General features: G+C 34.7%; 1 pseudogene; it reads right to left on the bottom strand.

Annotated features, from left to right (window-relative positions):
* Window positions 1–7,624: 7,624 nt before the first annotated feature.
* LOC143398540 (telomeric repeat-binding factor 1 pseudogene) lies at window positions 7,625–10,257 on the bottom strand (annotated as a pseudogene).
* Between the last annotated feature and the right edge of the window lie 6,832 nt (window positions 10,258–17,089).

The following is a 17,089-nucleotide window of genomic DNA, read 5'->3' as shown; positions in this document are numbered from 1 at the left end:
AAACAAGGTCAAAATTGTGTGATATTTTTACCACAAGTTAATCTTGGAGTCAATCCTAGAGGATTGATACCTAACCATATTGGGCAGATGGACGTCACACACTTGCCAGAATTTGGAAAATTAAAATATTTGCATGTTACAGTTGATACTTCTTCCGAATTTTTGATGGGCTCCCTTCATGCCAGAGGAAAAACTAAAGATGTTATAGCTCATTGCTTACAAAATTTTGCCACTGTGGGCGTTCCCAAACAGTTAAAAACAGATAATGGTCCTGGTTATATTTCTACCTCTTTTAAACAATTTTGCTCATCATTTGGCATTACTCATATAACAGGAATCCCATACAATCCTCAGGGACAAGGCATAGTTGAAAGAGCTCATCAAACTATTAAAATTTACTTATTAAAGCAAAAAGAGGGAATTGGTAAGGGGTATATATCCCCCAAAGATAAACTTAAAATAACCCTTTTTACTCTAAACTTTTAAAATTTGGATTCATCAGGGCTTAGTGCTGTGGAAAGGCATATGTGTCCAAAGAATGTGCATAAGCCCAAGGTACTTTGGAAGGATATTCTAACAGGACAATGGAAAGGTCCTGACCCAGTGATTGTCTGGAGTCCGGCGTCTGTTTGTGTGTTTTCACAGGGAGAACAGCAGCCGATTTGGATTCCAGAGAGATTAACTAAAGCGATTTCTACAGACCAAAAAGAAGATGATTTGACTCAAATCCATAACAGCTGATATCCAGAGCTCCAGTTTGGCTATTCTTACATCTGTGACAATGATTAACCAGGATGCTTTTTTCAATATTTATTTTATTATTGCCTTTTCCCACATCATAAAGTTCTATTTTATTTTTGAGCTCATACAGACCTAGGTTAATGTTTTTCTGATCAGTTTTATTTTTTGACTATGGAGTTTTTACACATTGCAATGGAGATTTCACCTGTGTAAAGTTACAAGGCCTTTACTATTGTCTTATGTGTTGTATGTTATGTGTGCACACTTCTGTTTTGTGTTGTATGTCTGTATGTGCGTATGTCCATATATCATATATGAGGAGCGCTCATGAATAAATGGATCTGAATTTTTTTATTCACGTGATTTTAATGGTTGAATTTAGATTGGGTAAACAGCTGTTGAAAATTGTTTTAATATGTGAACAAATAAGGAGGTTAACAGATCTGTTTGTTTACTTTCACCTTTCCTTTTCATTATATTTAATAATTCTGTTCAGGATAATGTAAATTGTTCAAAAAATTGTTTTCTTAGTGCCTGTTGGAATCTTACATAATTTTTTTTAGCATCATTGCCAGAATTCCTATCTTCATCCCAGTGCCAGTGAAGACAAAGATATAACCAAACTACAGCTTCTTCGATAGTTATCACAACAAACTGTATAAACTGATGCATCAATGATTAATAACTCAACAAGTAATGCTCAATCAAGGAGTCGATTTACTTTGGGAGGAAATGGACATATTGACAGATTCCTCTGCTTTGAACTGCTTGCAGAACTTGCCTGGACTATGTATCACTTGTATGCATTGTGAACTATATTTTGGTGCAGCGAATTGTGGTAGTGCTGGAGTTCCCATTGGTTAGGGAGGTGCAGGAGGAGGGATTTCTGAGAGAGATATTTCCGGCTGTGGGTTCCTGGACGAGCCAGGTGGTGTGTGGTGTTCGGGAGAATCCCCTGGGAGTGTGTGTGAAGTGTTTTCTTGCAGTTCAAAAATAAAGTTTGTTCCTGCTTCAGTGGCTCGTGATTTGTGCCCAGTCAGACTGCGACAGATTCATTTAATATTTTTAAAGGTAGGCAGAATAAATAGATAGGTAGATAATTTATTTGCTTTTCAACATCCTTATAAGTAAATATTAGTGGTTTTCCACATAAAATTGGTACATACTTTCTCATGACTACCTGCCAATTGATTTAAGTAAACTTGGAATCATAAGTGATAAAGAAAAGATTGGGAGCTGTTTTGTGATCCATTTTGCCTTTCCTAGTGTCATAGTCAGCTTTGCATCACTGTGACCAAAATACCTGAAAAGAATGACTAATAAGAGTAAAGTTTATTTGGGCTTAGAGTCTCAGAGGGTTAGTCCATGGTCAGCTGACTCCATTGCCCTTTCCCCAAGGAGAGGCAGAACATGATGGTAGAAGTACATTAGGGACATAGAACATCATGGCGGAAGGACATGGTGGAAGAATAATGTTCACCTCATGGCATCCAGAAAGAAGAGAGAGAGTACAGTAGGGACTTATGGGAAGATGAACCCTTCCAGGGCATCACCCTAGTGATGTACCTCCTCTTGGGGACAGCTCATATTCAATCCATGACAACAGGAGACACTAGGGAATAAACAAAAGAAAAAAATAAATAGTTGCAAAAGGATCACCCTCATTGATAACATGGCAATTAAACTACCAGATGGAATTGACCAATAGAAAAATATTGAAGAGTGCTGATCTGCATAATGCTCTTAGTAAAATGCATAAGATCAAAGTCATTGTTGGTTCACAGCAGGTAAGGATTTGTGGAATATAATCCACTGAGAAATGTAGCAACAGCTTTGTAATTATCAGAGTAAAAATAGATATATTTTGTAACTCAAAAGGGCTCACTTTGCAAAAGTGATTCTCTTAATTCTCTTACTTAGCTTAGAGATTTCTTCTGTCAATTCTGAATCATGTGTGTCCTAATGTGGCAGGGAGAAACTTGAAGAACTTGATTGGTATTCTCAGATTTAAAACAAAAATGACTTGTTGGCTAATCTGTGAATCTTTATTTATTTTCTGTTGAATTCTCCATCTTGTGTGTTGCCAAATTTTTTATTTTTCTGAAAATTTTAACTCTGCAAAGCATGAAGAAAAATAGCATACCTGATATAAAATGCATTTGAGTTTCTCTCCTTACAATATCTGTATATTAGTCTATGTTCCGTTCTTTCTCATCTGACTACAATTCATTCAAGAAAAATTTTCACAAAACATTACTCTGGGAATGTCACCTACAGCAAGAACTGGATACAAGAACAGGAGAAAAGAAAGGATGATTATGGTTCATGAGAAGAGCATGAATGAAGGCCTTCAGGACATAACAGAACTGAGAGAAAGTGCCATGGATGAAGTTTATGATATGAGAGTAAGGAAACCGAGGCTAGGTAATGGAAAGCCCTGTAGGCCCTGTTCAAGAATTATGGTATTTAACAATAGGACACCCTTGAAGTCTACCATCTTCTTTTCCTGATTCAAAACTTTACCTTTGTTTTTGTACTAATTCCTTCTCTCCATCTACGAGTTTATCATCAGCCATGTCCTCTTTCATTCAAACCCTTTTTACCAATCAATTTCTTCCCCTTCCAAACATCTCCAGTCACACCTATACCAAAGAACTGTTTTACTTGAACATGGATACATTCTCTTGTCCTTCATTGCCAAATATCTTGAAACGAAAATATATTTCCTCCTATAGTGTATCTTTTTTCAGAATTATATCCAGAAGACCAGAAGATCCATGACTAAACCTCAGTTCAATCTTGTTTATTTACAAATCATTTGCAAAGTACCTAGTATTGTAAAAGCATCAAATGGCTTTAGTTTATGGGTAAACGAGCTGCCCATTCCACAGGATCAGCAAAATTACAACAAGATAATTACTTTCTCAATATAAGTTTTGTCAACTGCTAGGTGTGAGATGAAAAATAGGGATGAAGCAAAAGTCAATGTTTCCTTCCAGAAACAGGTGGTGTAGGTAGGGGAGAGGAAATACAGATAAGAAACAAGTAAATAAATATGTTAATTTCACATTACAATATCTGCTGTACAAGTGATAAACTATTATAAAGTAATTTAAATTTATTCACTTTTTCAATCATTTATTCAACACATATCTGTTTGGCATTTGCTCCATGAATTTATTGAACAAGCAAATATCAGTCAGAGAGGGTGTCCTGCCCTTAAGAAGCTTGAGTTTTGATCCATGGACATAGGTGAATTGACACATTTCCTTTCAGTGAGCTAGGTGATGGAACAGAGAAAGGAGATAACCACTGGAGAAGAGACTGAATTTACTCAAAGGAGAAGAGGAAAAATTTCATAGAGGAGGTAAAATCTAGAGAAGGGTACTAAATTTTAAAGGATTAATAAAAGATGGGTTGGGCCAAGAGTAATGGTGCACATCTCTAATTCTAGCTATTTAAGAGGATGAAACAGTCAGTCTGGGAAACTTAGACCCTGTCTCAAAATAAAAAGGAGTAGGGCTGTACTCCAGTGTTACAGAAGGTGCCTACTCTGTGCAAGGCCTTGGGTTAAATTCCCAGAAGAGCAATAAATAAGTAAAAAAAAATTAATTAAATAAAATTGGGTTGATATATTTCCAGCTAAAAGATTAGCATGAGTAAATGGATAAATGAAGAAAAGGGATTACTATGTGATCAAGTCAGGTCTAGTGGCCAAGACAAAGAACAGATGAGTAGTAGGGAGACAAAAGACTGGTAGACCCAGGAGATTACTCCTGAAATCCTTCAACCCTTCATTCAAAAATATTATTTGTTCTTAACTCTTATCAAGATTAAAATATTAGTCTTAAATCAACTATTCAACTCAGGTAGATATCAAATAAATTAACTAGATAAATTTGTAGTATAATTAGCTACTTATCCCATTTCACAGTGAAATCAAGCCTACAATACAACAACTAATTAAACAGGATTATTCTTTTCAGGGACATGTAACTGCATTTTTCTTTCTCTCTGGAATCAATGAAATTTTCCATTCCATAACATGCATTTCATCACTAAACTTTCAAATTCCCACGGGGCAGAAAAATATTAGTATTTTAATATTCATGATGGTGCTAAAGTATAGTTCAGCGATTATGTTTTCTGTGATAAAAGTAATAGTAAGAACAACCATTCTTATGTATTATAAGTTTGCTGCCTACCACCAGGACCCTCAGGGGAAAAATTCCATTAAAGCAAATCAAATTAATAAACATGCAACCCACCATACCATCAGCATTTATCATTTTAAAATGATTATAGCATTCACCTTCTATTGTAGAAATGCAGTTATTCTTATAGATCATCATCATAAGATCAATGTCTCCAGCTTCAAAAAATAGATGTCTCTTTTGGCTCTAAATTAATCTGCTAGCAGGAGTCTGATATTACTTTAGTATATTAGTATGAAAATATGTCTATGAATATTCATTCATGAGCCTGGACTTCTCAATTTAGATAGTTAGCCTTTTAGTATAGTTTCTTTTATTTTACTTTCCCAGCCACTATCCGTTATTACTTTGCATTTACACAGCGGCTTTTCTCTAAGGAGCCTAAAGTACTGTAGTTTAATTGTCCAAAAGAAATGGTGTCAGGGTAGAGAAGAGGGAGGTAGAAAAATGTGTTTCCTGATTGTCTTAGGGAATTGGGAGATACTTAATTCTAATTCTGGCTTTAAGCCCAGACAGTGATGCTGTGTCTACACAAGTGAGGTTGTGTGTGAAATTTCTAAATTTTGCTTCCATGAGTACATGTAAATGGGTTTCCATTTTATGAAATTCACATTTTTCTATCTAAGCCAATGTTTCTCAACCTGAGGCAATTTTCTTCTTCTCTTCGTCCTCTACCACCTCTACCACCCTAGGGCAATATGGCACCATCCTGAGAAATTGCTTTGGGAGAGAAAATTTACATTACTGTTATTTTGTACATAGAGCCCAAGAATGATGCCCCAATTCCTACAATGTATAGATGAGCCCCTTAAACAAAAGAACTATGAAGCCCCAAATATCAGTAGTACTGAGGTTGAAAAACTAATCTAAGTCTTAGTATTGGATTTCTCTGGTATTTACAGAAAATGTCTAATGCATGATAGTATTGATAGATGCCGCATGCAATTCTGATTATAGTGCAACCTTATTTATAATATAAAGAATTCTCAGACATGGTATAACATGCACCTTTAATTCTGGATGCTAATGTAATAAGAAGTTATTTTCAGATATAAAATTAGTCTTGATCCTAGATTCCTGCCATGGACCTAAAGTAATGTACTCTTTTCTAATTCCCATTTTATCTGGAGTTTCTGAAACCCTCTCTTCCTTTTTCTAGAGTCAAGAAAAGTTTTAAACTGATTTTCCCAGAGCTAATCCATGCAGATGCTAAGAAGACTTTTTTTTTTTTTTTTTTGCAATGAACAAGATTGAATCTAATTTTTTTTCTTCCTCCAACTCCAGAAAATTTCAATGCCTTCCTTAGTAAGTACAAATATAGAAATGTACTAAAACTGAAGCCGATCTAGGAAGGAACATCAGCAAAGACCTGTATGTGAAGTAATCATGCAACTATAGAATTTCTTTTTTTTTTTAGTATAAAAAATTTTAATAGGAAATGGACAAGATCATAAAATATTACATATGGTTTTAACACAACTACCTCAATATTTCAATACTTGTTTGCTAAACAAATCACATAACACAAAATGCTAAATAATTCTATTAATATTTGACTAAGACATCTAAATAAATTAATGAAAATTCAAATTGTCTAGTAAGGTATGTTTAACCTTATTTATTAATACTATGTAAAGATGATCATGGTTAATAAAACTTAAGCATTTACAGAATACTATTTATGTCCAATATTGACATATTAAACCAAAGCATACCAGAGAACTCAGTATTTATAGAGAATTATAAAGAAGGTTATGAAGAGGCTTTATTTAGCTTGGTGTGGTGGCACATACCTATAATTTCAGCGACTCAGAAGGCTAAGGCAGGAAGATTGCAAGTTCAAAGCCAGCCTCAGAGATTTAGCAAAGCTCTGAACTACTTATCAAGACCTTATCTCAAAAGTTAGAAAAAAAAAAAAAAAGGTGGAGGGGAGCTGGGGATGTGGCTTGGCAGTTAACTGCCCCTGGATTCAATCCTTAGTATCAAAAAAGAAAACAAAAACAGCTTTATTTATCACCCTATTAACAAATGCTGTAGTCATTAAGTAGAATATTAAGGCCATAGATCAAGTTTCATATACAGGGACTATTACTGTTCACTTAGTTAGAAAACTCATTTTCATGCTGTGTCTTAGGAGGGTTAGGGTACCTTACAGACACAAAATAGGTAAATTTAAAAAACTGCTTTTTTCCTCATCAGGTTTCATTTTTTTATTGGAATTAGGTTTGGGGGTGGAGTACTGAATTTGGTAGGGGTTAACATATTTACACTTTATCAAGATTAAAAAATTCTTGAAGAACAAAATGAGGCATATAATTTTACTCTATAGCACACATCTTTGCTAAACTAAAAATAATGCTTTAAACAAAAATTTTGAGATACATCAACAACCAATAAATTTCAAATAAAATGTAGTGATCAAAATATTTAACTGTCCTTTATAAAGCTTCAACCAATACATTCAGTTTTCACTGTCTGAGCAAATCAATTTTAGTTCCTTCATAGTCCTCCATCTGTCTTTTAACATGACACTTGTTCGGTTGTTGAATTTATAATGTGATAGTATTTTAGACCAGTTTCCCTCTCCATACTTCCTCACACCAGATCTCAAATTCTTTTCTTCTTTCCAAAGCCATGCCTGTCTTTTCCTAGGTCTCTGTTTTTAGGAGTTATGGGTTGATTGTTTGAAACATATACTCTCTTGCTTTCAGTGACTCCTCTTCTATTTTCTTTTTTTTTATTCTTTCCACTTTAAAGAGTTCCTACTCGCTCTTCTTTCTCATTAAAGTCTTGCTGCCAGCTTCCATGTTTCAATTTGGATATGAAGAGATTCTTGTGAGACCTTTTTACTTTATCCAAATTGACTTCAGTTTCTGTTTCAGTATCATTACCATGAAGTTCATCTTGAGAAGTTATTTTTCTCGATTTTTCACTTTCCACTACTTTTGCTGCTGCCTTCATTAGAAAAGTTGATGATTTTTCATTAAGCACACAATTCACATGACTCTTAATTTTCTTCATCATGTGGTTGTAGCTGAAGTGTTGAAAAAAAGAATGGAATGTATCTTTCTGAGAGATTATCCTAAGCAATTTCCTTTCTAAATGCGTGTGAGAATTTGCGTCACCAAATATTCTTTCAAAGGCTTCTTCTGCTTCCTTAAAACTGCCATTTTCCATACAAACAGATATAGCCTGAATTTGAATTAAATTCTCTCTCTCTTCATGAAGTTTGTCACGTTCTTTTTCAATTGAAGCCCAAATCATCAGGGCTGATGCCAAGGGTGTAATTGGCTCATCATTTTCAAACTGTGCGTCAAGGGATTTTCTTGCTGCAATTCTTGTCAAAAACTGACCTATGTGTATAGTTTTTAATTGATAAGTTGTAAGACTGGATGATCCATGAATTATGGCTTTGGCGCTGTTGCGGTCCCGTGGAAGTCCTCCAAGGGGCTGTGCGAGACACGCAGAGGAAATGGAACATCCAGCCAGCAGCCACTGTCTTGGGCTCTGCCACCAGGCCCGCATCCTCCCTCTCTTCTTCCTCCTCCTCCACCTCCCCCTCCTCTTCCTCAGAGGCCCCCAACTGCATCTGACACTTGATCAGTTCCTGGCGCTCAAACTGTTCTGGGTCCTCTCTGGCCCTCTCCATCACCTCCTGTTGGGAGGACTCTGCATCCTCTGGATCCGCAGGGTCCCGCGGGCTCCGAGTCCATAGAATTTCTTATTCAGTTTTATGTTTGCCTCCGATTTACTGACCGATCAATCACAAGACTGAGAGGGCCTTACATCTTTCATCACTCTAACTACAGCATAATACAATATGATACAATAATTCCATAAAGCACAATTTACATTTATCTTGCTCTGTCCTTAACTCGCTAAGGTGGCATTCCAGTTTCCAAATTTCCCTCTTTTTCAGATTGATTACCATATAATTTATAAGAAAAATGGGAAATTAGGGGGAGTGAAATGGGGCACATGAATAAGTACTCTGTCAATCATCAGGTATAAATCAGAACTGTCTCCAGAAAAGGGTGACATTAGTTATGCCAACTGCAGATGGTTCAAGTAATTTTTCATTGGCATCTGTGATTTTATTTATCTTTCTCTGTTTGAGATCACATCTGTTAATATCAGAGATTCCTGAGCTCTCATGGGCCCTTGTGCTAAGAATAATTTGCACTCCTATTGGATATCACTAGAGAACATACCAGGTACTCACTTTTTAACAAAGTTATTATAGTTTCCTCTATCATTTCTGGGTAATCACTGATTCTCCTATATACTGGGCACTGCCACCACATTGCAGATTCTCTGCATTCTTTCATGGAGCTAAATCTATACAATCCAGTATTACAAATGAAGAGAAAAATGCCCCTTTCCTGTTGCTTCTAACACTTGGTACAGAACACATTTTATTTTTGCCCCATTGCTTTCAGATTTTTTTTTCATTAAGTATAACATGCAGTGCAACCCAAAGTTCATGGTGGCTAGTCTGAGAGATAATTCTGATTGATATATCACATACTTTCCCTTACAAAGACCAAGATTTTGTTTTTTTTACTGATTAAGTTTATGGTCCATCAGTCCTCTCTTAGATTGTGTTTTCCCCCAAGAGACTCCTTAGATCCTTATGTAAGTAGGATTCTTGTATTCTCAACCTACCAGTCTGTGAACATGTCCATACAGGTCAATACCCTAAAGAGTTTTACACAGTTCAGAATCAATCTAGGAGTTATTATTATATTAGGGCCTGAAAAATAAAATATATCATTTTAGAAGTAAAAGCAAAAACAAAAACTTGCCAGCAATGTCTTATCATCCATAAGTTAAACAACTGTTTCCAAATATGTCTGATTTTTATTTTTCTATGTACTGAGATCTTACTCATGTGCATATTTCTCCAGTGACCTTTTCTTTTATGCTATGAGCCTAGGAGAATAAAAATTAAAGCTTTACATTCATTTGGTTATTTCAAATTTCCAGGTGTTACGGACTGAACTGTGTAACCTGAAACTCATAGGTTGAAGCCCTAGTGCTCAATGACACCATATTTGGAGAAAGGGTCTTTAAGAAGGTCATCAAAGTTAAGTGAAGTCATAAGGGTGGAACTCTAATCCAATAAGATGAATGTCTTTATAAGAAGACAATAAGAGGAGTGAAAGGAGTGAGTACGTACAGAGAGACAGCCAAGGCAGGACAATGGGAGAGTCCACTGCAATCCAGTGAAGGAGACCTTACCAGACACCTACCTGGAAGGCACCTTGATCTTGAACTTCTCAATCTCCAAAAGCGCAAGCATTTAAATTTCTGGTCTTTAAGTCCTCCAGTGCACTAGCCCCAAAATCATTCCATGGAAAGCATCTACTGCTCTTGTTTTCTTCTAATCCTAGGGAAAGGACATAGCCTATTTTCCCTATAATATCACCTATCACAAGATCATAATGATGTGATGACCAATTAGTTTCTCAAAGAAGAATGCTTTCTTGAATGTAAATGACTCCTTGACACACCATCCCCATCATTTTTTTTTTGTCATGGCTTTGAAATATTAAGTTAACTCAATAATTGGAGTATATCATGAATTTTTCATAAGTATAGAATTATTTATCTGATACATTCATCTAAATTGGCTTGCTCAATCAACCTTATATATACTTTATTACATGTAAGGATTTTAAAATGGCTTTAGACAATTAACATTTTTGCGATACTATTGGCTTCTAATAGAAATGTCTCCAATGACTTAATGATACCTGGCCCACTGCTTAAATTTCTAATTACATATTCTTTGGAGTATAAATGTAGATCAGTGCTTAAAATCTAATTTATTCATCTAATTATTTCTTTTTAAAAGGGATACTCTATTGGGAAGCTACATAGCATATGCATTAGGTCTCCATTATCTTCATCCAGGTACAGCATTTCTCAGTAATGAGTGAATTAAGCTTAAGCATTTGGACTGAAGCACTATCTTGCTATGAGATAAGGCCAAATTCACTTCCCTGTGAGAACAAAGAGGGTGAGGACTATTGTAAAATTCTTGAAGAGCAGAACAAATTCCCTTTTTCATGCAGGGTGTAAAAGAGCAAAAAAGAGACTAAAGTAGTGGCAAAAGAAAAGAAAAATAATCTTAGTGCAATGCCTATAGCAACCAATGAAGCAGGGTTGCTAATGAGCTCCTTAGAGGTGGCACAACTGAAGCATATTAAAAATCAAGTGAGTATCAAACTAATCTTATGTCTGTGTCGAAAATTTTATTAAACCTTTTCTGACAGGATGTGACAAATGTGCCTCTATTTGTGGTTGCATAGACTACAACTTCCACAAGTTGGGCATCAGAAAGAGTAATGGAGTAGGAGATTTTTACAGTGATCATAATAATAGCTAACATTAATTAAATGTCATCTAGATGCCAGGTACTGTACTAGGCATTTTATGGTATCATTTTATAAAACACTTTCACCATTCCTAGGAAGAAGAAATTACAATTCATCTTTTTAAAAATATAAAGCAAGGCAAAAAGGGAAGTGAGTTGCTCTAAGGTATACTTACGGGGAAAAGTCAGGATTTGAACTTGCAAATATTTGAAGTCCTTTCTGATTAGGAAATTAGTTCAATCAGTAAATACACACTGAGTGGCCACTTTTTTTGAGGCTACAGTTGTTCATTTGTGGACAAGTTAAAGACCTTTCTTCCCATAAGCAAATTTCTAAAGCAAAATTTAATTTTCCAGGACTGGGTAAATTATATTTTAAGGAGGAAGAGAGTTTGTGATCCTCCCTGAGTTATAAGATACTTGAGGAATTATCTGCATCTGAAAACACATATATTATATGTTCCATCATTCCAAAATATGATATTGAAATACGAAGAAGTTATTTATCAGTAGTTACTCCTTAGCTATTAATATCATACTTGATTTATTAAACCTTTAGACTGTAGAGCTTGCCCTCTCACAGGGAACTGACAACAGGGAGCACAACACTGTTAAAAGTGACAGTATGAAATCTATTCATGTCATATAAGGTCCTTTATAATCTAGCATCTGTCTTATTCTCTGACCTTTTTTCTGCTCATTGTCTTATAGATAAACTTTTATTCCTGCAGAACTCAACTGCTTGGAGCTCCTTAAATGCCACAATTTCTATTGTTTCATGCCTTACTTAATTTCCTCCCTTGGTCCTGAGCAGGCAGCCTCCACATCAGCCTGGATTCATCTCTGGCCTGACATCCAGTTTTACCTCTAGTAGAACACCTTCTCTGATCCTTATACCTACTTCATGCCCTCGCTGTTCAGTCTTCAATCGTGTTCCTGCACTGCTCTGTTCACATTTCTACTTTAATAGGATACTGGTATCATTTACTTTTATCTCCCATTCACCTATGAGTTCTTTAAGTTTAGCTGTGACCACAATAATACTGCATAACAAGTTCTCTGCAAATGCAGTAGCCTGCAATAATATTTTTGTGCTCAGAGTTTCAGAGTAGTTGTGTTTCAGTTTATTTATGAAAGTCTTAGCTGATGCAACCCTTAATCTAGGTGTAAACTCTGAACTTTAGGTTATTGCTTGTGTTTTGTATTCAGTTCTTCTACATACATGTTATTTGGGGATTCCGTCTAAAAGAGCAGTGACTACTAGGGTTATGTTCTTCTCATGAGGACTACCAGAGTGTAAAAATCAAACCTAACCAAACAAGAATATTTAACAATAACAACAACAACAACAACAACAACAAACTTCTAGTGGAGTGATATGAGCAGGAAGTACTGAGTTCTAGCTAAAGCAAATGTTGGGCAAGCCACTCATCAAGTTGAAGTGTACTCCACCCAATGCAGATGACCTAGGAAGGATAGTGGAGAATTTCTGAATGATAATCTGAAGTGTCAGTTTTTCCTCTTGTTCACAAATAATCAATGTCCTCCTATGTGTAAAAACCAGGATGGTATTATGGCATTAGGCTTTCTGTCCAGGATCCATGGTCTAAATGTGGCTCCACTTGTTCCTTAAGAACTAAAATGTCAAGTCATCTTTCCCAAAATAACTTGGAAAAAAGATTGACTAAGACTGAGGTCATCACAGCAGACACTTTCATTCAGAAAGAATAGATATGCCAGGTGCAGGAGTTACTAGTTCAAAACAGTTCTGAAGTTCTCGGCAAATGTCACAGCTACATCCTTTTACCCTGAAAGCGGGAGTATTGATTGAATAAGCCAGTTTGGTGGGAATAGTGCCCAGTTCATTGTTCATAACAGATTATTGCTCTGGTCTCTGGAAGGGTCTGGCCTTTGGACACCCTTGGACACTTTTGAATAGGATGCTTGTTCCAGATCGTAGGTGTCCCATATGAAGGTTCTCAAGATAAATAATCATCATGTGTTCTTATTGGCCCAGCATTCAAAAAACTATCAACATCATAAATTTTAATATTCTCTTATCATCTAATCCATTAAGTTCATTTCTAAGTAGATGACAGAGAATTGATATCCACCAAATCACATATACAGAAATATTGAGCAATTTAATTAATATTAGCCAAACAAACAAAAGAACAAAATCATAAATTTTTAAAAATCGTAGCATGTTAATATAATGAAATACTATTTTTCAATTAAAAATAAGTACTGATACATATAATAGAATTAAATTATATAAAACTATATATAAAACAATATATGTAACAATTACTGATATAGCAATATTAGAAGAATATCAAATTCATTATAGAAGGAAATCAGACAAAAAAGAGTAATATTGTATAATTGTATAATTTTAATTATTTATTTTGGTACTGGGGATTGAACCCAGGGATATGCTACCACTAAGCTACATCCTCAATCCATTTTTTTTTCTGAGCCAGAGTCTCACTATGTTTACCAGGCTGTCCTCAATCTTGTGCTCTTCCTACCTCAGTCTCCAGAGTTGCTGGGATTACAGGCATGCACCACTGCACCCAACTGTAGAATCTTAACATTTATATCACCTAATGTACATCCTCCAAGATATATAACAGTCTGTGAATGATATATAAATGTGGATAAGATTTATAAATGTTTTCAGTATGAAGGAGAATGATGAAGAGTTTAATTAATCTATTCTCCCACTGACAGTTCATAAATTGTCCCATTATTTGGCATTCAACCAAAAATAATTATGAAAATTTATAAGCTCTTGTTTATTTGGAAAAGATAAAATATTTTTCTGTTGTGATTTTGAATTAGATGATGTAACTTACTTTTAATATTGTGTAATTAAAATCTATCAAATTTTTAATTAAAACATTTAATTGATAATTATATGTGTATTTGCTATGTGCAGTTTTATGTGTTATGGTACATGTAAACTATGAAACGACTAAAATCTAGCTAATTAACATGTCCATCATCTCACATGGTCATCATTTTTTATACATACTCTCTTAGAATTCATCATAAATATAGTTTTAACCAAAGTTATCATATTGTAAAAAAATGTTCTCTTGAACTTGTTCCACATGACCAAAATTATGTTTTTTGACCAAAATATTTTCTAATCCTACTCCATCTATTCCTTTTTCATAATTAAATGTTGAATTTTACAATAATGTTTTCAGTATGTATTAGATAAATTAAATTGGCTTGCTTATTTTAATCCATTAAGTAGTGAAGTACATTTATTGATTCTCTAATGTTAAGCCACAGCTGTATTTCTGGGATAAATTCATACTTATCAGAAAACATTTTGCATAATATTATTACTATTATTATTTCTTAATATATCTTGTTTAGACATTTTTTATTGTACTCACTAGGACGATTAACTTTTATAAGTTTTTTTTTTTCATTTTAGACTTTTTTAAAACAGTGTTAGGTTAACAGTGATAATGAACAGAAAATGCAAGAAGTTCACCTCCCTCCACACACTCACATATGGATAGCCTTAGCCTTCTACTTCAAAATGGTTCCTTTGTTACAGAGAATGAACCCAAAGTTCATAGTTTATATTAGGGTTTACTCTTGGGTTTTTTTTTTTGCTTTTTTATTAATTTTTAAAATTTATATATGACAGCAAAATGCATGACAAATCTCATTACACATATAGAGCAATTTTTTCATATCTATGGTTGTATACAAAGTATATTCACTCCAATTTGTGTCTTCATACATGTACTTTGGATAATAACATCCATCACATTCCACCATCATTTCTAACCCCATGCCCTCTCCCTTCCCCTCCCACCCCTCTGCCCTATCTAGAGTTCGTCTATTCTTCCCATGCTCCTGCTCCCTACACCACTATGAATCAGCCTCCTTTTATCAGAGAAAACATTCAGCATTTGTTTCTTTGGGATTGGCTAACTTCACTTAGCATCAGCTTCTCTAACTCCATCCATTTACCTGCAAATGCCATGATTTTATTCTCTTGCTGAGTAATATTTTGTTGTGTATATATGCACATTTTATTTTTATCCATTCATCTATTGAGTTTACTCTTGATGTTGTATTTTAGGAGTCTTTTGGTTTTGTACTGGGGATTGAGGTCAGGGGCAATTGGCCACTGACCATATAACCAGCCCTATTTTGTATTTTATTTAGAGACAGGGTCTCACTGAGTTGCTTAGCACCTCACTTTTGTTGAGGTTGGCTGTGAACTCGTGATCCTCCTGCCTCAGCCTCCCAAGCTGCTGGGATTACAGGCGTGCACCATGGCACACATCTAGGAGTTTTGACAAATGTATAATGACAGGTATCCAGATGCATCATAGTATCATATAGAATACTTTCACTGTTATAAAATTACCTGTGCTTAGCTATTCATTCCTTCCTCCCCTACACCATTGGCAACCATTGATCCTTTTATTGTCTCTTTACTTTTTTCTCTTTCAAAGTGTCATATACTAGAATCACACAATATGCACCCATTTCGGATCAGTTTGTTTCACTTAGTAATATACATTTAAATTTCCTCCATGTCTTTCATTGCTTGATGGCTCATTTCCTTTTAGTGCTGAATAATATTCCATTGTATGAATGCACCACAGTTTATTTCTCTGTTGAAGGTGATTTTGGTTGCTTCAAGATTGGGCAACTACTAATGCCACTGCCATAAACATCCATGTATTTTTCTGTGGGCATGAATTTTCAACAAATTTGGTAAATACCAAGAAGCATGGTTGCTAGATATTACAGTAAGGGTATGTTCAGTTTTGTAAGAAAGTGCTAAACTATCTTCCAAAGAGGCTATACCATTTTGCATCCCTACTATCAAAAAAGAAAAGTTCTTCTTATTGCACAACCTAATGTGTATTTGATGTTATCCATGTTTTGGATTTTAGGATTTTAACAGGTATGTTGTATAATTCTCTGTTGTTTTAATTTGCCTGTGGGCTATTGGCTTTTATATGTTTTGTTCATCATGCAATCCTCATCTGATTTTTTGGAGTAACAAATATATATATTTCACAAAGCAATTTGAGGAATTTCTTGTTTTTTGTTCTTGGAAATAGTTTGCAAAAAATATTTTAATTATTTTAGGTATTTTTTTCTAAAAAAATATTGTATATTTAAAACACAAGCTAAGTATATTTGTTTTCATACTGGAAATTTAATTGATGTTCATTAATATTGATTACCATGATAGTTGCTCATATCTTTCCCAACATTCCATGCTTTCAATTTTAAATTCATTTTACTTTTTTTGTGACTTCTGTTTGGTGTTCATTTTGTGTGACTTAGGAACAATGTTTACATTTGTAAATAAATAGAAAATACTCAGTCAAGTTTTGTGACATGAGAAACTGAGACAAAGTGAAATTTTAAAGGTCAAAACAGGGAAAGAAGAGTGGACTTCAAATGTCCTGGAATGTAGATACAGTAAAATATGGAAAATTTGATATCAAAATACTGTGTTTACTACTTAATGGCCTTATAGTTGCTCTAAAAGAATAAAGTACTTGTCAATATTATAATACTAAATGCTCATCACTATATCTGCAACCCTAGAATATTTATGGCACTTACTTCCTTAGTATTCAAAAAATTAAAATGGAATATCTCATCATAACAGAATGAAAGGAAGATGCAGCCAATGTTTCCAAGGGCTCATTTGTTGATATCAGTATTTGGCACTGCCTATCCACATGAAAAGACATTT

The sequence above is a fragment of the Callospermophilus lateralis genome, chromosome 4 (assembly GCF_048772815.1).
Source record: "Callospermophilus lateralis isolate mCalLat2 chromosome 4, mCalLat2.hap1, whole genome shotgun sequence".
Taxonomy (NCBI): Eukaryota; Metazoa; Chordata; class Mammalia; order Rodentia; family Sciuridae; genus Callospermophilus; species Callospermophilus lateralis.
This window is presented reverse-complemented; position numbering and strand designations above follow the sequence as displayed.